The sequence below is a fragment of the Lathyrus oleraceus genome, chromosome 2, assembly GCF_024323335.1.
Source record: "Lathyrus oleraceus cultivar Zhongwan6 chromosome 2, CAAS_Psat_ZW6_1.0, whole genome shotgun sequence".
Classification (NCBI taxonomy): domain Eukaryota; kingdom Viridiplantae; phylum Streptophyta; class Magnoliopsida; order Fabales; family Fabaceae; genus Lathyrus; species Lathyrus oleraceus.
In genome coordinates this window covers 79828137-79851937 of record NC_066580.1, presented here as the reverse complement: position 1 = coordinate 79851937, position 23801 = coordinate 79828137, and the positions used below count along the sequence as shown (strand labels likewise).

General features: G+C 42.8%; 1 pseudogene; it reads left to right on the top strand.

Annotated features, from left to right (window-relative positions):
- Positions 1–1716: 1716 nt before the first annotated feature.
- Positions 1717–1816, top strand: LOC127125008 (uncharacterized; annotated as a pseudogene).
- The last annotated feature ends 21985 nt before the right edge of the window (positions 1817–23801 follow it).

Sequence of the window (23801 nt, the reverse complement as noted above, 5' to 3'; positions counted from 1 at the left end):
GATTTGTCTTTTCCTAACTCTACTTCTTTTATGCATTCATCGATGATATCCATGAAGTAACATGTATCTTCTATTGCAGGTGCTTTCAAGAATTGGGAAAGAATGAACTCAATTTTCTCTTCACCTACTTCGAAGGTGAGTCGTCCTCGTTTTACGTCTATGATTGCACCGGCAGTTGCTAAGAACGGTCTTCCCAGTATAATGGGTGTAATATCATCTTCTCTAATGTCCATAATTGTAAAATCAGTTGGAATGTAGAATTGACCTATGCGTACGGGAACGTTTTCAAGAATTCCTACAGGATATTTTATGGAACGATCTGCTAGTTGCACAGACATTTTGGTTGGTCTTAATTCTCCCATTTCCAGTTTCTTACATATGGATAAAGGCATAACGCTAATTCCGGCTCCTAAATCGCATAAGGCTTTGTCGATGACAAATTTTCCTATGTGACAGGGTATAGAGAAACTACCCGGATCCTTGAGTTTAGGAGGCATGTTTTGGATTATAGCGCTACATTCGGCAGGGAGTGTAACGGTTTCGCTATCTTCAAGTTTCCTCTTATTAGAAATAATTTCTTTTAAGAATTTAGCATATGAGGACATCTGCGTAATAGCTTCGGTGAACGGAATTGTAACGTTTAATTGTTTAAGGAGATCAACAAATTTTCTAAATTGGCCCGCATCTTTGGTTTTAACAAGCCTTTGAGGGTAAGGGATAGGTGGTTTGTAAGGTGGTGGAGGTACATAAGGTTCCTTCTTTTCTATGGTTTCCTTATTACTCTCTTCCTTTTCCTTAGGTTCACTTCCCTCAGTTGATTTTTTAGGGTTTTGGTTTTCCATCCTTGGATCAGACGGTCCTTCCACTTCCGTTCCACTTCTTAATATGATTGCATGAGCGTGGCTTCTCGGGTTAGGTTGGGGCTGTCCAGGGAATGTACCAGTTGGGGCAGCAGTAGGCGCTTGTTGTTGGGCTACTTGTGATATTTGTGTTTCCAGCATTTTGTTATGGGTAGCCAGGGCATCTACTTTGCTTGCTAGTTGTTTAAGTTGTTCGCCAGTGTGTACATTCTGGTTTAAGAAATCTTTATTGGTTTGTTGTTGGGAAGCTATAAAGTTTTCCATCATGATTTCCAAGTTGGATTTCCTAGGGGCGTTATTGTTAGGCATGGATGGGTTCGGTTTCTGATATCCTGGAGGTATAGCTGGGGCTTGATTTGGAGATTGTCCAGGTGCGTACAAAGCATTATTACTCTTGTATGAAAAGTTTGGATGGTTCTTCCAATTTGAGTTATAGGTGTGCGAGTAGGGGCTTCCTTGAGCATAGCTCACTTGCTCTGCTTGGATTCCTGTCAAGAGTTGACAATCCGTAGGAGTGTGACCTTGGATTCCACAGACCTCGCAATTCTGAGTTATAGCAACCACGGCGGCTGGAGGTGATACATTTAAACTTTCAATTTTCTGGACCAAAGCATCCACTTTTGCATTGACGTGATCAAGGTTACTTATCTCGTACATGCCAGTTTTCGTTTGAGGTTTTTCCACCATTGTTCGTTCGGTTCCCCACTGATAGTGGTTTTGGGCCATACTCTCGATAAGCTGGTAAGCATCAGCATAAGGTTTGTTCATTAGTGCACCACCTGCAGCGGCGTCTATTGTTAACCTTGTGTTGTACAAGAGACCATTATAAAATGTGTGAATTACTAACCAGTCTTCCAAACCATGGTGTGGGCAAAGTCTCATCATGTCTTTGTATCTTTCCCATGCTTCGAAAAGAGACTCGTTATCTTTCTGTTTAAATCCATTTATCTGGGCTCTTAAAACATAGCTGTTTTGCTTGGAGGAAAGTATCGGGCAAGAAAAACTTTCTTCAACTCGTTCCATGTGGTGACAGAGTTGGAAGGGAGAGACTGAAGCCATCTTCTAGCGCTATCTCTTAATGAGAAAGGAAAAAGACGAAGTCGAATTGCCTCTGAAGTGACACCATTAGCTTTAACAGTATCAGCGTATTGGACAAATACGGATAAATGAAGGTTTGGATCCTCGGTAGGATTTCCAGAGAATTGGTTCTGTTGCACAGCCTGCAACAGCGAAGGTTTAAGTTCGAAGTTGTTTGCTTCGATTGCGGGTGGAGCAATACTTGAATGCGGTTCATCTTGCGATGGGGCGGCGTAATCTCTAAGAGCACGAGCTGGTTCTGCCATCTCGGGTATCGAAGGAAAAATGTTTTTGAAATCAGGAAGTTCTACAGGAGGGAGATTGTTTGCAGCACGATATTCTCGAATTCGTCTTAGGACTCGGAGATATAGTTCGATATCGTTGATTCGTAAATAGAGCGGGCCGCCTTGTGAGCGAGTGCGTGGCATACAAATCAACGAAAGAAAGAATAGAAGAAAAAGAAACCTTAGTCTCTACAGCGTAACGGAAGAGTTACGATATCGATTAAATAAAAGTCCCCGGCAACGGCGCCAAAAACTTGATCGCTCGAATTTGTGAGTCGAGAATGGGGTACAAACTGCAAGTGCACAGTTCTATCGCGTAGTTTTAAAAGATATCGATCCCACAGGGACTTATGAATTGATATACCGTTATCTAAGGTTACTTCGTAAAGCTAAGGTGGATAATGTTTGATTATTTGGGGGAAAAGCTAAAAACTAAACTAGGATCTAGATTAAATATTAATAAGCGGATATCGGTATGTAGTTCGTCGTAATTAGGGAATCAATTCTTTGTCGGTTTCCTGGTTTTAAAATAAATCTTTTCAGTTGACTTTATTGATTAAAATTTTTATCTCAAACTCTCGCTCTGTTGAATAAACCGTGATTTTATGTTAATGTAGCTGTCACTTATAATTAAGTCAAAAACCATTTTTTGAAAGCAATAAAGCCCGTAGAAACTCTTTTTAAGAAAACACTGACCGTTTAAACACCCTTATCTCAAACTCTCGCTCTGTTGACTTAGGTTATATAATTAAATTCGAATGCTTAACTCTCGTTCTCACATTCTATCTTTAAAAATACTTTTTGGAAAAGATCAGAATTTAATTAACTCTAAAACTTGCTCTCGCCCTGATCTAGAATTAATGTCTAATTTACACTGTCCAGTTAAAACCTCAAACTCTCGCTCTATTGATTTTAACTTCTTTATGTCTTTTACTTTCGTAAAAACCTTTGTTATTAACCCTGTAAATTGAGACCATAAAAAGAGTGATTTTGATTTTAAATTTAATTAAACCGACTTAGTTTTGATTCCTTATTCCGCTTACTTTACATACCGATATCTAAGCGAATTAGCCAGACATGCTAAACAAACTTAAATACTTATCATGCATAAACAGACTCATCCCAGGCAAATAATATAAATAAATAATAAAATAAAGCATTAAATAATAATTAAAGAACCTGAATGAGTTAAACAATAGTCTTGAACACTCCACCACAAGCCGGTAGGATTTGTTCTTGGATTCTTCAATTAAACAACAAATTAAAACGAAGGAAATAAAAACTGGATTCTAACGTAAGGTTAGATCCGATAAAAAGGTACACAATAGTTTCCGGTGTAGAAACTATTGTGCGAAAAGAATTAACTAAATGCTAAAAAGGAAATAGAAATTGCAAGGGAAATAGTGTAAAACTCGTAAAAGCAACGCTGTAAAAATAATGCTTAAGTTGCTGGAAGAGAAAAAGGCAAAAGCGAAAACGGCAAAAGGAAAAATATGGAAAAAGCGTGGAACCCTTTTGGGTTTGGAAAGTGGCTATTTATATTGGTGCCTTGAGTAACTGCTTCCGCTTCCAAAGTCTTCAACGTGCAAAGTACTTAGGCGTGGATATCGGCTTCAACTCTCCCTCAACGTCTCTGAAGCGTTCCTTGCGCCAAAAATGTAGGGGACTGGTGTGACGCTCGTCACACCATGTGTGACGTTCGTCATAGGAGTGTGCAAGGCGTGACGCTCGTCACAGCCTCTGTGACGTCCGTCACAGGCACAACACCTGTGTTTTTGTACTTTGGGCTGGGCTTTGATATTTGGTTCATTTTCTCTCCTTTTTGCACCTCCTTTTCTTCCATTTTTACTTGTGCTTCAAAATAAGCCACCTGAGACAAATAGGAAGAAAATACCGCGTAATATCTAATAAAATGAAGTGAACTGAAATAAATAATGATAAAATTTAATTGAATTAAGTCCTAAAATATGATATAATTTCATGTTATCATGAGGTACGTAGGCAGGAGATCGTGCGAGATCTCTCCGGGCCCTTTTTCTTTTTTCGTGTGTTTTGCTTGACAGCTATTAGGTCAGAGTTCCCGACTCCCTTTTAGTCTGTGTGTTCAACTTCTTTGTTTCTTCTGACGTCTCAGCGTCTGCTTGGTGTTTTGCTTGACAACTTCTAGGCTCGAGTTCCAGACTCCCTATTAGCTTGTCAATTTGATATCCTTTTGTGTTATGTGTGTTAGGAGATGGATGTAAGCCCAACGATTGGCATTCCGTTTCCTGTTGTTGTTGTTTATTTGTGGAGTCTGATATAAGCCCAACGATTGGCATTCGATTTCCTGTTAGTGTTTCTTTTGTTTGGAGTCGGACGTAAGACCAGCCATTGGCAGTCTGTTTCCATTTGCGAGTTTCTTTTGACGTCTCAGCATCTTTGGGTTGTGTTTTGTTTTGGCGTGCGTTAGCCGAACTACGGTAGCTCTGATTCTCATTCCAGATGAGATACGTAGGCATAGGATGCGATATCCTTGCGAGCCCGTTTCCCATTTCCCCGAACTACGTCGACTCTGATGTTTGTGTCTGACAAACTACGTAGGCCTAGGATGCGACATCCTGCTGAGTCCGCTTCCGTCCTCTTCCATCTGTGTTTTAATCCAGTGTGTGTGCATTCTTTGAGCAGTTTATCAGCAACTTTATTCTATTCTTTTGAGCATGGATCCCGTCGAGTACGGCGGACGTGAGGGGTGCTAATACCTTCCCCTCGCGTAACCGACTCCCGTACCTTGTAATCTCCGGTCGTAAGACCATTCCTTTCCTCTTGTCAGGTTTACTTCGAGCGTTTCCTTTCCCTCCTTTGGGATAAATAACGCATGGTGGCGGCTCTGTCTGTGTCTTTTCCCGCCGGTTGTTTTTCCCGTTGCGACGACTGGCGACTCTGTTGGGGACAGAAGAAGTTGACCTCTTGTTGGTCCATCTTCCCTAAGCGAGTCAATCCTAGCGCTCTCTAGGATAGTTTTGGTTGCTTGTGCTGCTTTATTTATTGCATTTATGATTATTATACTGTGTATATATTTGCATATATGTTTGCACGCATCATATTATCATTGTGCTGGATTCTGTACAGGTTTTGTTCCTCTAATTTGGGGTGGGTGTTTGTGAGTGGGGCTAAAACCCAGGCCCGAGTATACACCTAGGATTAGCGTGGTCTCATGTTGCCTCACATGTTGGATCAGCATGTTGTTGCGACGTGACATACCACAAGCCGGACGAGGTTCTTTTGAGAGAGTTCTTCCGGGTGGAGTATTCCACTTTGGTTGGGCTACCTCATCTGAGCTATTGACTTCGGTGACCGTTCTTTCCCGGATCTTTGGTTTAGACGATCTTATGAGAGCTGCAGCGGCACACCCGAAAGGGAAAACCCGTTGAGTATCTTGCCCGATTGTCGAGACCATAATCCGCCTTAGGATGACCTTGTTAGAATTCACCTGTGAGGGGAGGGTTTGATTCCTACAGATGCATGTTCTGATGGTGACTCTCTGATGGTGACTTTGGTTCAGTTGGATTATGGATATTTATTTCTGAGACGCCGGAGTTCTGTCCGTGGTATTTATCAGTGGGGATCCATTTATTTCAGGATTCCCTGGGTTGGTACAGATGATTTTGTTGATATCAGATCAATGGTTCTCCAGTGATGGTGGTGATATATCCTCCATTCCGTTTATTTCGGAACCCTGAGATGGATTTATGGTTACTCAGTACCTCAGATGGTTGTGATCAGTTCAGTGACCAGGGCTTCAGTGCAATGGATGTTCGATGACTTGGAGGATGGCACAATGCATTGCATTCATACATCAACATCATTCTCATTTTGCATTTATTCGCATCTAACTCATGTTTATCCATATGCAGGGGACATTCTTGATTGAGATCTTGGTTGAGAGACTCCTTTGCTCCAGACATGAGGACCGGCTTGAAAGACGACGTCGTCTACAGTTTCTTCAATCCAGAGATTGATGTGTTGAAGGATATGATAGCATTGATTACACCTGACCATGTGGGGATGTTCCGTGAGGCTTATGGTGGTATTCTGAAGGTGGTTTTCAGGCTTACAGATGATGATAGGAGTGCCATCCATACTTTTCTCCAGTTTTATGACCCGGGTTTGAGGTGCTTTGTTTTCCTGGATTACCTGTTGGGACCTTTGATGGAGGACTATGCTAGTATCCTGGGTATTCAGATCAGAGATCAGATTCCTTTCTATGCCACTAAGGATGAACCTGATGTTGCTGAGATTCCTCTTGCTCTGTATTTGAGCTCAGAGGTGACTAAGGGAGGTTTGAAGGAGAAGGGAAAGTTGCCTGGTTTTCACCTGAGTTTCTTGGAGGCCAAAGCCAAGGAGCATGCTGTTTTGTGTGATTGGAAGACCGTCTGTGCTTTGATTGCTGTAAGCGTTTATGGAGTCATCCTGTTCCCTAATCAGAAGAACTTTGTGGACATTAATGCCATCAGGCTGTTTGTGCAGAGGAATCCTATTCCTACCTTGGTTGGGGATGTCTATTACTCGGTCCATAATCGGAACGAGAAGCGGCGGGGTGGTTTGATCAGATGTTGTGCTCCACTGCTGTACAAGTGGTTCATGGGGTATTTGCCTTCCAGAGGTGCCTTTGCTTTTGTTCTTCTTGGCCATACTGTGAATTGGGCGATCAAGTTGATGGGTTTGCGAGCCAAGGACATAGCTTGGACGCACAATGGTGTGGCTGGACGAGACTTCATTTACAGTTGTGGGAGCTTTCCCAATGTGCCTCTCATAGGAGTTCAGGGTTGCATTAATTACAACCCGACGCTTCTTAGGAGACAAATGGGGTTTGCTATGGAGGTTCCTCCTCTCGAGTGTGAGATTCAGGGGTCTTTCTACTTCCCGGCTGAGGGTAATCCGACACGGTTGAGGCAAGTGTCTGGAGCGTGGCGTAACATTCAGAGAAAGGGCAAGGTTCCTTTTGGTAGGGTTAATAATATGTGTTTTCCTCTATTTGATGATTGGCTCAGAAAGAGGATTGAGCTCACGCATCTGCCATTTCCTAGGGGTGATCCTTGGTGTCCATTGATTGAGGGGCCATGTTCTTCTGTCAGCATGGAAGAGTTCCTTGAGATGAAGAAGGCCAGAGATCAGCTGCAAGCAGAGAAGATTGAGTTGGAGATGAGTGTTGCTAGAATCCAAATGGCTAATCAGGAAATCAAAGGGAAAATAGAAGACCAGGATAAGAGACATGCTATGGAGGTGAAGCGCTTTGAGATAGACACCGCTTATTACCGCAAGATTAGCCAAGCTTTGGAGTCATCTACGAAGGAGCACGACATCACCAAGGAGAAGTTGGCTAGAGCGTTGAGGGTCATTGCGGATGAGAAGAGAAGGAAGATCCTTGTGAAGAATCAGAGGGAAGCCAGAGTCAGAGTCCTTATCGCCGAGTGGAAAGCAAAGCTGAAGATTAAGGAAGAAGAGAACATGAAGATTATTGCTGAGAGAGATCAATATCTTGCTGAGAGGGATCATTATTTCTGTCAGATGAAGATTCACCAGAAGGAGGTGGGGAGATTGCAGTAGGAGAACACTGAGCTCAGGTTCGCCGTGAAGTTTACCAAGATGGTTGATGATGCAGAGCCGTCTGTGGGACCTTCTTCAGTGTAAACTTTTCTTGTTATGTGTTGGATTACCGTCAGGCCTGTTGACGGAATTCACCTGCTTGTATTTTCTTTCTGTTTCTGGAGAATTGTAATTTGATTTGTATCAGACTTGATGTATGACTCTTGCACGTGTAGTGCAGTTTTGAGATACAATGGTTATTGTCATTCATTGATCGATCTTCAAGCTTTATTTGCTTTTCTGTGCACACTCACATAGCACACACATGGTTGGGTGACATCTTTGCTAAATCATAATTCTCTGCTCTGTATGGTGAAACCAGATGATTTACATCAGAATGTTGCTGTCGAATTATTATCTGTCTCGATGAAACCAGGATCGAAAGACAGAGTGTTCCTCATTTGGATAGACATTGCATTCATGCATGAATCATAATAACTTGTCTTCTATTTTGCAGGTGTCGGTTTCTAACGTGTGTGATTGTTTCAGGAATCATTGCTCGCGCACATAGAATCATTCCTTTGCAAGTAGCACGTCCACACAGATACCCTACCAGGCGCAACAAATCCAAACTGATGGATACATCCAACGCAGATATTCTCGAGCTAAAAGAGAAGATGGGAGAGCTGATCAATGTTATGCAAGGGTTCGCCTTGGGGCAGAAGGCATTGGTTGAGAAAGTAGAGAAGCTTGAGCGGGCTTCTGCTGCCAATAGTGGTAATAATCTAGAGGGTGTTTCCAACAACGGTCTCGGTGGTTCTAGGGATGGTGGTGATCCCAGAAAAAAGACGACTATTGCTGGTGTGGTAATCAACAATGGTGGTGGGTTTGGTTTTGCTGCAGGCGGTGGGCCCGGTCCTGTGGTTAATAATCTGAAAGATAGTTAGTTTCCTCCTTTCTTTGGGGCTGAGGAGGATAGAGAAGAAGACCAATTCTCCGTGCTGAATGAGCAGTTTGGTCAATACGGTGTTCAACCACCAAACAAAGAAATTCAAGTGTTGGCTGAGAAGATCAGAGCTCTAGAAAGCAATGCTACTCCTGGGGTTGTTAATATGTCAAACATGGGGTTAGTTGAGGGGATTGTGATCCCGCAAAAGTTTAAAGCGCCTACGTTTGATAAATACAATGGGAGTTCTTGCCCGGAAACTCATCTCCAGGCTTTCGTTCGGAAGATTTCTGCTTATACAATGGACCAGAAGCTTTGGATGTACTTCTTCCAGGATAGTCTGTCTGGTGGGTCCTTGGAATGGTATACCAAGTTGAAATCTTTGGATGTCAAGAGCTGGCAGGATCTTGGAGATGCGTTCTTTAAACAGTATCAATTTAACGCTGACATGGATCCTAGCCGTACCCAGTTGCAGGGTATGTCTCAGAAGCCTAATGAAGGGTTTAAAGAATATGCACAAAGATGGAGGGAGTTGGCGGCCAGAGTTCAACCTCCATTGGTAGACCGGGAGATGTCTGATCTGTTTATGGGTACCCTTTAAGGGACGTTTGCAGAAAGAATGGTAGGATGTCCGGTTACCAATTTTGCTGATATTATAGTGGCTGGGGAAAGAATAGAGAGCTGGTTGAAGTTGGGGAAGATACAGGGTAGCGCTTCGTCGTCTGGATCGAAGAAGCCCTTTGGTAATGGCCAGCGGAAGAAGGAGGGTGACCCAAGTGCTGTGTATGCCCAAAGAGGACAAAGTAGGGATCGTTACTACCAGCACACTGCTGCGGTAACCATTCCTGCTGATAATTCACAACATCAACCGCAACAGCAACGACAACCATTTCAACAGAGACCGCAGAGGGCCGGGTATCAGGTGAGAGGGCGAATGAATGATCGTCAAGTTGATAGACCACCTATGACCTACTCATTCTTGCTGAAGAAATTGAAAGATTTAGGGTTGGTCCAGCTGAGGACGTTGGCTCCGTTGAGACCTGATCAGAGACCTGCCAACTATGATGAGAATGCTAAATGTGAATTCCTCTCTGGTGCCCCTGGACATAATGTGGAGAATTGTAAAGCTTTTAAGCATGTTGTCCAGGACCTGATGGATTCTAAGGTTATCAATTTTGCACCATCTCCGAATAACGCTAATCCCATGCCCGCGCATGGTCAAATGGGGGTGAATGCAATTTCTGAAGATAAGGGCCGAATCTGGGTGATGGACGTGGACCAGTTGAAAACTCCTTTGGTTGAGGTCAAGAGGCAACTGTTGAAGAGTGGGGTCTTCCCGGGTGGTGTTGATTGTTGTGCTGCATGCACCATGGCTCCTGATGGGTGTGCTTTGTTGAGGAAGGCTGTCCAGAAGATGATGGATGAGGGAAGCCTCAGATTTGAGAAGGTTGGTTTGGAAAGGGAGGATGTCTCCACCATAACCATTTACTTTGACCCGATTGATTTGTCAACGCTGGCAGATGCGGCTCCGGTTACCATCACGGTACCTGGGCCAATTCCTTATGACAACGATGGTGCTGTACCATAGGATTATGGTGGAGAGGTATACTGTAATGGGGAGAAGCAGGAGGATCAGACTGTAGGTGAAACCACCGTTTCAAAGGTGGATAATGCCGGACCCAGTGGTTTCACTCGTAGTGGAAGGTTGTTTGCACCTAATGCTTTAAGGAGTGGGGAGGGAGAAAAATAAAAGAAAGATAAGGTCGAGGCTTTATCCAGGGCAAGAGGGAAGCAGGTGGTAAACGAGGGTACTCCTGTGGTGACACCGGCGCCTGGTGGGTAGGAGAAAGAACTTGATGATGAAGCTGAGGAATTTCTGAGGATCATCAAGAAGTCAGAGTACAAGGTTGTTGACAATTTGCAGCAAACGCCGTCTAAGATTTCGATACTGTCATTGTTGTTAAGCTCCGAGGGGAATAGGGAGGATTTGTTGAAAATACTGAAAAGAGCCTATGTCCCGCAAGAGATAACAATCAATCAGCTAGAGACAGTGGTGTCAAACGTCAATGCCAGCCATGGGGTGGGTTTCATTGATCTGGATTTGACTGTGGAAGGGTGTAATCATAATAGGGCATTACACATTGCAATGGAGTGTAAAGGAGTAGTGCTCTCGCACGTGTTGGTGGATACCGGCTCATCGCTCAATGTGTTGCCTAAGAAGGCCCTGGCGAAGCTGGACTGTGAAGGGTTGATCTTGAGGCCCACTGACCTGATAGTTAGAGCCTTTGATGGTTCTAAAAGGGCTGCGTTTGGGGAAGTGGAGCTCCCTGTGAAGATCGGGCCTGAGGTGTTTAAGTCTGTGTTTCATGTCATGGATATTCAGCCGGCATACAATTGCCTGTTGGGTCGACCGTGGATACACGCTGCTGGGGCAGTGACTTCGACTTTGCACCAGAAATTGAAGTATATCTGGGAAGGGCAGGTCGTCACAGTTTGTGGGGAGGAAGACATCTTCGTAAGCCACCTGTCATCGTTCAAGTACGTGGAAATGGACGGTGAAATATGGGAAATGCCAAGTCAAGCATTCGAAACCGTTAAGATGGAGAATGTTGTTTTTGTCAAAGAAGAGAAGAAGCCGTCCATTTCTTCGTATAAGCAGGCTGCTGAGGTGGTGAAGAGCGGAGAAGCCCCAGGTTGGGGAAAGATGATTGGCATCGCCGCCAAGGAAGACCGGTTTGGGGTTGGTTATCAGCCGGGCCGAGGCTCGTCTGGGCAGAACAAGGGTCGTCGTCAGCCATTCACGTTCACCAGTGCTGGAATGCTGGATCCAGATCGCATCTGTGCGGTGGGTGAAGAGGTCGACAGTGACTGTGAGCTTGATCAGTGGATAAACCGTGCGTACCAGGGATGGAGATCCAGAACTGGAAGGCCGAAAAGATCATCACTGTCACTCTACGTGAAGAGTAATATTTCCTGTTTGTCAATTCTGTTTGCATGAAAGCCATACGTTTTGCCCGAAACGTAATGGTTCATCGTAAGGGTCACCTCATGTGTTTCATTTTGTAATATTTGCATCATAAATAAAAGGATGTTTTTTCACTAAAAGCGGTGTTCCTTGTTTTTCATTTATTTTTGCAGTTTAATAAAAACAAAAATAAAAATGGCAATGTTTGTTTTCATTTTCCTTTTAATTTGCTTTGCTCGGTTCTAAAGCAATGCATGAATCAACATTCATGCAAATGCGATCATTCTCCGAATCTCATTGATAACAATCTTGTTACACCCTCATATGACTTCGACAATCCGATCTATCACGCCGAAGAAGAAGGCGAAGATGATTGTGAACTGCCGGAGGAATTATCCAGGTTGTTGAAGCAAGAGGAGAAGGTGATTCAGCCGCACGAAGAGCAAGTTGAGATTGTGAATCTGGGTACCGAGGAGGTCAGGAAAGAAGTGAAAGTTGGGGTTGCTTTGGAGGCAAATGTTAAGAGAAGAATGGTAGCCTTGTTGAAAGAGTATGTTGATATCTTAGCCTGGTTCTATCAGGATATACCAGGGTTGGATACTGATATCGTTGTGCACAAGCTACCGTTGAGAGCAGATTGTCCTCCAGTGAAGCAGAAGTTGCGCAGAACTCGACCCGAGATGGCCATGAAAATTAAAGAAGAGGTGCAGAAATAGTTGGATGCTGGTTTCCTAGCTGTTACTAATTATCCACCTTGGGTCACGAATATTGTGCCGGTGCCGAAGAAGGATGGGAAGGTGACGATGTGTATGGACTACCGGGATTTGAACAGAGCTAGCCCGAAGGATGATTTCCCATTACCTCACATTGATGTGTTGGTAGATAATACAGCTCAATTCTCGGTGTTTTCCTTCATGGATTGATTTTCTGGCTATAATCAAATCAAAATGTCGCCAGATGATATGGAGAAAACAACGTTCATCACACCGTGGGGCACTTTATGCTATAAGGTGATGCCATTCGGTCTCAAGAACGCCGGTGCCACGTATCAGAGAGCCATGGTGACTTTGTTCCATGATATGATTCATCATGAAATCGAATGCTATGTTGATGACATGATAGCAAAGTCTCAGACAGAAGAGGGGCATTTGGTGGACCTGGCTAAGTTGTTTGACCGGTTGAGACAATTCAGACTGAGGTTTAATCCGAACAAGTGCACTTTCAGAGTGCGGTCCGGAAAGTTGCTGGGGTTTATTATGAGTGAAAGAGGAATCGAGGTTGATCCTGCTAAAGTAAAAGCAATACGAGAAATGCTTGAACCGAGAACAGAGAAGGAGGTTCGTGGTTTCTTAGGTAGATTGAACTACATTTCACGGTTCATATCTCATCTAACAGCCACGTGTGAATCCATATTCAAGTTGTTGAGAAAAGATCAGTCGGTCAGGTGGAATAATGATTGCCAAGCGGCATTTGAAAAGATAAAAGAATATTTGCAGGAGCCTCCGATTCTGATGCCTCAGGTGGAGGGACGACCGTTAATTCTGTACTTGACGGTCCTCGAGGGGTCTATGGGGTGTGTACTGGGGCAGCATGACGAGTCTGGTCGAAAAGAGCATGCGATTTACTACCTTAGCAAAAAGTTTACCGACCGTGAAACAAGATATTCACTGCTCGAGAAAACTTGTTGTGCTTTGGTATGGGCTGCTCGCCGACTGAGACAGTATATGCTGGTTCATACCACTTTATTGATTTCCAAGATGGATCGAATCAAGTATATTTTTGAGAAGCCAGCATTGACCAGACGGGTTGCGAGATGGCAAATGATTTTGACTGAATATGATATCCAGTATACCTCTCAGAAAGCAATCAAGGGGAGTGTATTGTTTGATTACCTCGCCCAGCAACCCATTGAGGATTATCAACCAATGAAGTTTGAGTTCCCTGATGAAGAGATCATGTTTCTCAAATCGAAAGATTGTGAGGAACCAATCCCGGAGGAGGGGCCTGACCCTGAATCCGAATGGATTCTGATGTTTGATGGGGCCGTTAACGTGAATGGTAGTGGAGTTGGTGCTGTTTTGGTTACGCCGAAAGGATCTCATATTCCTTTTGCTGCCCGGCTAACATTTGAGTGCACCAACAACGTGGCTGAATACGAAGCTTGTATCCTGGGGATTGAAGAGGCGATTAATTTGCGGATCAAAAACCTTGTTATATATGGAGATTCAGCTTTGGTTGTGAATCAGGTTAATGGAAAATGGTATACGCATCAATATCATTTAATTCCATACCGAGATTATACGAGGAGATTATTGACGTTTTTCACCAAGGTGGAATTACATCATGTGCCGAGAGAAGAGAATCCGCTAGCAGATGCTTTGGCTACTCTAGCTGCCTTGATTAAGGTGCAATGGTGGAATCAGTTCCCTAATGTTGAGGTGGGACGTCTGGATAGACCGACTTATGTGTTTGCTGTTGACACATCGCCTGATGATGAGAAGCCGTGGTATTATGATATCAAACGCTATCTAGAGACCCAAGAGTATCCTGAGGGAGCATCCAAGAAGGACCGAAAGACTCTGAGGAGGTTGGCTATGGTGTTCTATCTGAACAAGGATGGGGTTTTGTACAAGAGAAATTTCGATTGGGTTTTGCTCAGATGTGTTGATGATAAAGAAGCAAGCCAATTGATGAAAGAAGTACACGAGGGGTCGTTTGGTACCCATGCCAGCGGGAATGCAATGGTGAAGAAATTATTGAGGGCAGGTTATTATTGGATGACAATGGAGGCCCAATGTTTCAATTTCGTGCGGAAATGTCATAAATGCCAGATTTATGCTGATAAGGTGCACGTGCCTCCTAATCCGTTGAGTTTGATGTCGTCTCCATGGCCGTTCACTATGCGGGGCATTGATATGATTGGAAAGATTGAGCCTACAGCTTCGAATGGGCACCGGTTCATATTAGTGGCTATTGATTACTTCATCAAGTGGGTGGAAGCAGCCTCTTACACAAATGTGACGAAGCAGGTCGTTGCCAGATTTCTCAAGAGAGACATCATTTGCAGATATGGGGTTCCCGAGAGAATCATTACTGATAATGGTTCTAATCTCAACAATAAGATGATGGTAGAACTGTGTCGGGAATTCAAGATCGAGCACCACAATTCTTCTCCCTATCGTCCGAAGATGAATGGGGCGGTCGAGGCGGCTAATAAAAATATAAAGAAGATTGTGCAGAAGATGGTCGTGACCTATAAGGATTGGCACGAGATGTTATCGTTTGCATTGCATGGTTATCGAACCTCGGTGCGTACATCTACTGGGGCAACGCCATTCTCGCTTGTGTATGGGATGGAAGTTGTGCTACCGGTTGAGGTCCAGATTCCCTCTTTGAGAGTCCTGATGGACGTGAAATTGCAAGAGGCTGAATGGGTAAGGACTCGGTACGAAGAGTTGAGCCTAATCGAGGAAAAGAGGCTGGCAGCCATTTTTCATGGACAGTTGTACCAGCAGCGAATGCAACGTGCTTTTGACCGAAAGGTGCGACCTCGGGTATATCATGTAGGAGATATGGTGCTGAAAAGGATCCTTCCTCCTCAAAACGATCGTAGGGGCAAGTGGACACCCAATTATGAAGGTCCATTCGTGGTCAAGAAGGTTTTCTCTGGCGGAGCCTTGTTGTTGACGACCATGGATGGCGAGGATTTTCCATCCCCTGTGAATGCGGACGCAGTAAAAAAATACTTCGTTTAAGAGACCCGCTGGACGAAAAGAACAAAATAGTCCAGGCAAAAATGGGTATCCCGGCGAACCGAAAAAAATGAAAAAGGTTCGGGCAAAAATTAGGGATAAAAAGGAAAAAACTGTACACCCGGCAAGTCGAAAACCCCACAAGGGCGGCTTGGGCAAAAAAGGGTATCCCGGTGGACTGAAAACCCTAAAGGGCGGTCCAGGCAAAAGAGGGATTGAAACGAACAACTGCGTCTAGCAGGATCGTTGGTGCTTTGGTTATGACATGGATAATCCCCGACAGGGATCGGTCGGAAGCGTCTTGTTCAAAAGGCAGAAAGCACGGAGAGTCTTGAGGACATATGGGGTGTAACCGAGTTGGAACTCGATGAGATCACGGGTTCACGTTGCCATTAGGATAGATTTTTCCTTTTGTGCGCAATTACCTCTTTTCAGGAATTGCTTCCTGTGTATTGCTTAGTTTTGAGCCACCTTTTTCAATCAATAAAATGCATATTCATTCAAATAATTTTGTTTTTGTTTTCATTACTGCTTTGATTGCAAAAACATCCGTTTATTTTGATAAAGAATCTTTGCATTTTGAGACATGGAGATCCCTTCCAATGCATGTTTATAAGATTGAAAAGCTGAAATCTTATTCGGAAGGTTGAGTGACCTAGGTGTTGAAATCTTGGCACGCCTGGGGCACGTTTTTATCTAACGATCTCTTTCGTAGGTTCTGTTAGATATTCTCACTCACTTGCAGGTTGTGATATGAAGCCTTTTGACAGAAGATCCCCACAGAGTCCAATCAGGGATAAGGGATAGAAGAATGGCAAAAAGACGGCAAAAGACGTACGACGATCCTTGAGTGTTAATCAAGAAGACTCTTCAAAGTCTGAAATAGAAAGTTACCACTTTGGTTCGATGGTGGATACCAGTGTTCGACGAGTCGACAGGTGTTCCATGCCAACATGCCGTATCTCCCCAGCAGGTTCGAGATCGGTGTTTCCTCGGCAGCCAGGTCTGAAGGTTGTTTCCCCTAGGAGGGTGGAGATTGTTATTTCCCCAGCAAGTCGAAGATTGTTGTTTTCCCCGCAGAGTGCGTTGGTGGTTTCTTCCCCAGCGAAGTCCCCAAGCGGATCGGGTTTAGTGGAGGTCTTCCCTAGTGAGGATTGTCCTTTCCCCGGCAGCAGTGCTATTCCCCAGCAGGGTGGAGGTTGGAGTGTTATCGAGTTCCTCAGCAGAGTGCCTCGAGATCCCCAAAAGAGTCCCTTGAGGGGGATACTTTTAATGCCATCATCATTTAGATAAGCATAGCATATTGCATACCTAATTGCGTAGCATTGCCATGGTTATGGAGCATTACGCTGAAAAAAAAACCATGCATCATCATTGCAAGCATAAGCTAGTCTCAAGCCGTGGTTACCGTTTGAGATTTGGTTTCACCGGTTGGTGAAGATGCTACTCAAGCCGTGGCTACCGTTTGACAAGTGGTTTCGCTAGTTGGAAGATCAGCACCAGCATTGCGAGCATCAGTTAGTCTCGAGCCGTGGTTACCGCTTGAGAGTTGGTTTCACCGGATGGTGAAGATGTTACTCTGAGGAGTTTAGCATCGTGATTTTGGGTTAACGGTATTACCCAGTAGTGCGATACTGGAGAAGATTTCTGTCGTGCGAGATGGAAGTTGGAAGATGTTACTCAAGCCGTGGTTACCGCTTGAGAATTGGTTTCGCCGGATGGTGAAGATCTTACTCTGAGGAGTTTAGCATCATGACGTCAAATCAACAATGTTCCCCAGTAGCGCGATATTGGAGGAAAATTTTCCGTCGAGCGGAGATGGAAATAAAGATCAGAGAACGTTACGCGATCAGCGCGAAAATCGAGATTCAGATGGAAAAAAGGAAGTGTTGCGGAATTTTCTGGAGAACGGGGTTCAAATGGAGATTGGAGTTGAAGATTATATCCGGGATGAGGTCCTCAGGATTGTCTTCTGATCATGTGTCACCTTAGACTTTGGCGAGGCCAACAGAAGTCGTTATGGGTATCTTCGGAGGAAGAAATGCACATGATTACCTTCCTGTTGTGAGGGTGTACCCTCTGATATGTCGCCATCAGAGTGGTGTTTGGTATTATTTCCGGCGTTGCCAGCGGAATTATCACAAGAGAATGGAGAACGGGGTTCAAATGGAGAGAAGAAAGTGCTGGGCATTTTCTGGAGAGCGGGGTTCAAATGGAGAAAAGGAGGCACGGGGTGTTTTCTGGAGAATGGGGTTCACAATGGCGATCGTGAGTTATCGTCAGGAGACTGGGGTTCAAATGGAGATCGGGGTTCATTGTTTGGCAAACAGGAGTGCTATGAAGTTGTCGGGGTTCAAATGCGGTGATCCGGGATTATCCGCGCGAAAGAAAATATTTGTTCGGGGTCCAAGAAAAGTGAAAAAATCAATCAAAGAAAAAGTGTTGGGGTTCAAGAAAGAAAATATAATAATCCCCAGCGGAGCGCAAATTGTTCGTCTGTTCTTGGTATTCAACCACTCTTCAGCCTGATCATCTGAAAGCCGAGGCTGTTCATATCGACAGGTTCGCAGTGGATTGAATAGGGGCAGCTGTAACACCTCAAAATTTGCCCTCCTCTTCTTGGGACTAGTTTAGCATATTGCATTTCATGTTTTAGGACATTAGGCATTTGCATATTGCATATCATGTGGAATAAGAAGGTCATCCTCCTAAGTCTTTCTCAGAAGGTAGGGAGGTTAAAAGATTCAAGCCTGAGGGTCTCCATAAGTTGATCACCAACCATCTGAGGGTTTGTGCTTCAATTAGGGTTTTCTTGGTTCTTCAAGGAGGTTGAGCATTATCTTATTGGAAAGGGTATGTCACCATCATCATGGTCATGTTATCATCCAGGGTTTCATTGTGCTTGCTCAGATGCCTCTGGATTAGGGTTTTGACTTCAGGTTAACCCTAATCAATTGCATTCTTCCAATAAGTGATTTTCAAGGAGATGAGGTATTCTATTGATATGGGGATCACATGCTCATTCTATTGAGCTTATATGAGCCAAGGTTCATTTTGAAGCAAATTGGCCAAGTGTTAGAGGCTCAAAGTCATCAGTGCATTGCCAAGTCATCTGGGCCCCCATAAAAGTCAACAGAAAGTCAACTGAGGGCTAGGAGGTGGAGAAATGAGTTTCAACACTTCATTCATGTCCCAAAGAGGTTCATTTGTCATTACAAACACTTATCTTGAAGAATTTGAGGTCAGATCAAAAGTTTTTCAAAATGGAAAGTGACCTGTAATTGAAAGTTTCCAAAAATGGAAAGATTTTGGTTCAAATTTAACTTGATTTTAAATCATCAAAGAAGCTTCAAATGAAATTTTCTCCAACATGAAAGTTGAAGATATTTATCTCCCATTTCTAAAAAGTCCTATTTCATGAATTTATGATGAATGGTTGAGAAGATATGGTCAAATGATTTCCAAGTGTGCATGGAACTTCAGCAAGCCATAACTTTTGACTCAATACTCCAAATGAAGCCACTCTTTTTGCAAATTTCTTGTCTTGACCTACGCTTTCCAAATCTATCATTGCATTGCATGAAAAAGGTTCACATAATCATGTGCTCATTCACATGCATTTTGGAGGGAAATTGAGGAATTTAAATTTGGTGCAAGCTACAAGCCTAATTCCAATCCCATTGTGTTCATTAGGTGATTTTGAGTGAAAATCGATCATTGCATGCTACTATTCACGTCAAAATTAGGCCATGCACCACACTTTTCCAAATTTGCTAAAACACCTCATTCTCATTAACTTCTAATTAACCATTGCCTAATTAATTTTTCAGCATGATTAGTGAATAGTATAAAGCCTTAATCATAACAAAATTTGGCATAATCACACATTCTAGATCTAGAAATTTTTTTCCCTCCAAAATTCTCTCTCATTGAAATTCAAATTTTCTTCACACAAGGCATCAATTTCTGTGCATATTCTGGTTCAACATGCATCATTGAGTAGGATTTGATCTTTGGTTTGAAGAAATTGGTGAAGAATCAAGCACATCAAGCACATGAACACATCAATGGCAAGTGCAAATTAAGCAAGATCTAGGTCGTGGCAAGCCTCCATTTCTATATCAAGCTTGATAACAAGAGCAAAGGAGAAGATCTACACACTTTTGAGGCTTTGAACACGCTGTTTTCATCACTGCCATTCCAGGTTGGTGAAAATTCGAAGCTCTTAATTCTTAATTTTATGGACATGTTATGGTAGATCTTTGCATGTTGGTTATTCTGATATAAATTTCATGAAATTTGGATGAAAAATGAAGAAGTTATGTTGAATTAAAGTTTAGATCTAGAAACTTATTTCATTCGATTCGTGAAAATTATGATGAATTAGGCTTAACTTTTATGATATTTGGAATCTACTCATCAAGAACTTTCCAATGATATAATTTTTATAAAATTCTGCAAAAAAATAAAATGAGATGAACAGTAGAACCACCGTCTTCATGAAGAAGACGGTGGAAACAACCGCCAGGAACTGTAGCGCCACCGCCTGCTGTATGTGTTAGGGCAAGGCACCAAAACGACGTCGTTTTGGGCTAGGCGTCCAACCTCCCTTCGATTCCCAGCTGCAGCATTTCTGAATTTCATTTTTCTTTAGCGCCTATTTTTAATGTGAACATGGTTCGATTCCCAGCCATGGCGTTTTTCATTTCTCATTTCCTTCCATTTTCCAATTCTTTTCATATTATTTCCAAATATTTTCATGCAACTTGTAAAATTCATAACAAATTGAAAATTAATCCAAATCTCTTCCAATTTTTTTCTACGTGTTCATATGGATGCCTATTATTTTTTGGTTGTGATTTCATGATTTTATCATTGCTGGAATTTGAAATGTGATTGATTATTTGAACATGTATGCAAATGTGACATATTGTACCAATTCTTTTGTGAAATGCTCATACATTGGCCAATTGATTTAAAATTTGGTATGTTGATTCCTAACATGTTGCTTGATTTTTGGGGCTTGGTTGTGCATTTTTATCATTTTTCATCTCTGTTTTAGGCACATGAACTTAGGGTGTGACAATGTGTGTCACACAATTTGATGTTGATCTTGTTCATTTTCATATACATGTCAATTGAGCTTTTCTGTTTCTAATTTTTGGCATGATGATTGTGTTTGACATGTTGTATGCTCATAAAACTTTTCATGATTGTTTGATTCATTTCTGTTTTAATATGGAATTTTGATTCTTAATTTCCAATTGTAAGCTTTGTAATTGCCTTTGCCATATCTTGCTCATGTGATGACTTTGCTTGATGCTTTAGATTTGGTCCTTTTTGGGGCATGTTCTTACTTGAATAAATGTGCTTCATGTTGAATATTGGTTGCTGTTTTTACCTTTTGCTTTGCCTTTGACCCTAGTCTTGGACTAGTGGTCTTTACTCACCTTTTGAGTTTTTCATTTCAGGTTCAAGCTTCTAGTCCTAATGGTTTATGTTGATCTCATGACTTGAGATGCAAAATTCTTTGTCCACTAACTTTTGTTGTGTGTAGGTTCATTGAGTGTGGTGGAATTCCTTGAATGCTTGCACATAGAGCATGACTTGTGTACATATAGAACCACTGTTGACTGTCGGTTGGATTTGTCTGAATGTGAATACTGATTTGTTTGACTTTCTTACAGGTACTTTAGTTGCTTTAGCTCATTGCTTCAGTTTCTTTGCTTGTGGTTGGCATACCACCTAGGTAATCATCCTCTAACTTCATGTAGTCTGGAAGCCCTATCGTTTCTGTTTGGCAGGCATTTGGCTGAAGTCCTCCTTAAGAGGCAATGTCTGTGATTGTTTACTTTTGTGCCATGTACTTTAAGTCCTCCTAAGTGAAGAGGCAATTGGCAGATAGAAGGGGCTAGTAGCCAGTCCCCTGCTAATCGTTTGAGTCGTCCATTATGCTCGTACTACGTGCTGATGCTCTTGGACACGTCCCCCAGATCTTGTACAGTGTCAGTCAAGTGGAGCAGGGTCCCTCTTTCTGGACCCCCACATTTTCATTGATTCAAGCTCACCCAGGCCTGGGTTAAGAGCTATGAGGTCCAACCCTCATTACCTTTTATCTGCTCACCCTGACGGTCAATGTCAGTGGTTAAGAGCCTCAGACACCTTTCCAGTGTTGGCTTGTTTGTCGAGGTTGATATGACCCCTTGACTAAAGCCCGGCCTTGTATGAGCCGCTTGTTTGCATATAGCGTGTGATGATTGCGTTTGATGTTTATCTGCTTTGCTTCTCATCTCCTTTCTGTAGGAGTCGTATGGTCAATTTTCGAGGAAGTTGAACGTACGTAGAAATAGACTTGAGTTGACTCACTGCCTGTGTGAGTCAAACTCTTGTTAGAGACCTCAACCTAGGGTTATAATTTGCATGATGACTATTAGGCTCGAGTCAGTCTCCCTTTTAGTCCGTTATTCCCTTGGTCTCTGGTTAGGAGAAAGTTTCTCCCCTGTTAAGGGGAACTACGTCGCCCTGATCCTCATACCAGATGAGGTACGTAGGCAGGAGATCGTGCGAGATCTCTCCGGGCCCTTTTTCTTTTTTGCGTGTGTTTTGCTTGACAGCTATTAGGTCAGAGTTCCTGACTCCCTTTTAGTCTGTGTGTTCAACTTCTTTGTTTCTTCTGACGTCTCAGCGTCTGCTTGGTGTTTTGCTTGACAACTTCTAGGCTCGAGTTCCAGACTCCCTGTTAGCTTGTCAATTTGATATCCTTTGTGTTGTGTGTGTTAGGAGATGGATGTAAGCCCAGCGATTGGCATTCCGTTTCCTGTTATTGTTGTTTATTTGTGGAGTCTGATATAAGCCCAACAATTGGCATTCGGTTTCCTGTTAGTGTTTCTTTTGTTTGGAGTCGGACGTAAGACCAGCCATTGGCAGTCTGTTTCCATTTGCGAGTTTTTTTGACGTCTCAGTGTCTTTGGGTTGTGTTTTGTTTCGGCGTGCGTTAGCCGAACTACGGTAGCTCTGATTCTTATTCCAGATGAGACACGTAGGCATAGGATGCGATATCCTAGCGAGCCCGTTTCCCATTTCCCCGAACTACGTCGACTCTGATGTTTGTGTCTGACAAACTACGTAGGCCCAGGATGCGACATCGTGCCGAGTCCGCTTCCGTCCTCTTCCATCTGTGTGTTAATCCAGTGTGTGTGCATTCTTTGAGCAGTTTATCAGCAACTTTATTCTATTCTTTTGAGCGTGGATCCCGTCGAGTACGGCGGACGTGAGGGGAGCTAATACCTTCCCCTCGCGTAACCGACTCCCGTACCTTGTAATCTTCGGTCGTAAGACCATTCCTTTCCTCTTGTCAGGTTTACTTCGAGCGTTTCCTTTCTCTCCTTTGGGATAAATAACGCACGGTGGCGGCTCTGTCTGTGTCTTTTCCCGCCGGTTGTTTTTCGCGTTGCGACAGCCACCGCGCTTTTTTTTTCAATTAGCCTTAGGATATAAAGATATCATAGGTTAATGAAATGGATGGGATAGAAAGGGATTGAAGATGAAGAGGGAGGGGAAATGAGACAAACACAAATTGGACAAGGGAAGGATTTTATCAAATTAATATCATTCATTCATTTTGGGAGATGGAATGTACATTCCATCAATCCCCTAAATCGAATTATTTTAATCCAACAAAGTCAAATCAACCTTGACCAAGGCCCAAACAACATAGTCAAACTCTACATGTCAATAGAAATAGCTCAACATAATTTATTCACAATCAAACAATAAAAAAACAATTAAAAATGCATTAAATAAATGGCCAAGAGATTTATCATAGGTCAAACAAGGTCAAAGGACCTTGGAGAAAAAATTTCATTATTTTTGGAAACTTAAAAGTATATTTAAACAATTAAAAATATGTACAAAAACAATTAAATCATGAAAAATATTAATATTGACCCAAAAAATAATTTTAATTCAGAAAATGAAAGAGAAAAATAATTCAATTTTTTTGGTGAAAGTCCCATATTTTTTGGATCAATATTAAAATTAATATGAATTAATGAAAACAAGGCAATTAAAATAAAAATCAGAAATTACAAAAAAACGTGGACCACTTGATCTCCCTCATTAATTGAGGTGGCAGATCAAGTGGATAAGAGCGTGCTATCCATGTGTTCCCTAGTTAAATGTCCTGCACGCGTGGTAATCACTTTGGACGCTCAAGATTAAAACAATTTAAATGAATCATGTGGTTCAGAAGGATGCCAACACATCGTCGGAGCCAGAGCTCCGGTCTTCTTCTCCGATAGACCTCACCGGACTGGTCCACTCTCAACCATCACCAAAATGAAAAAGGAGGAC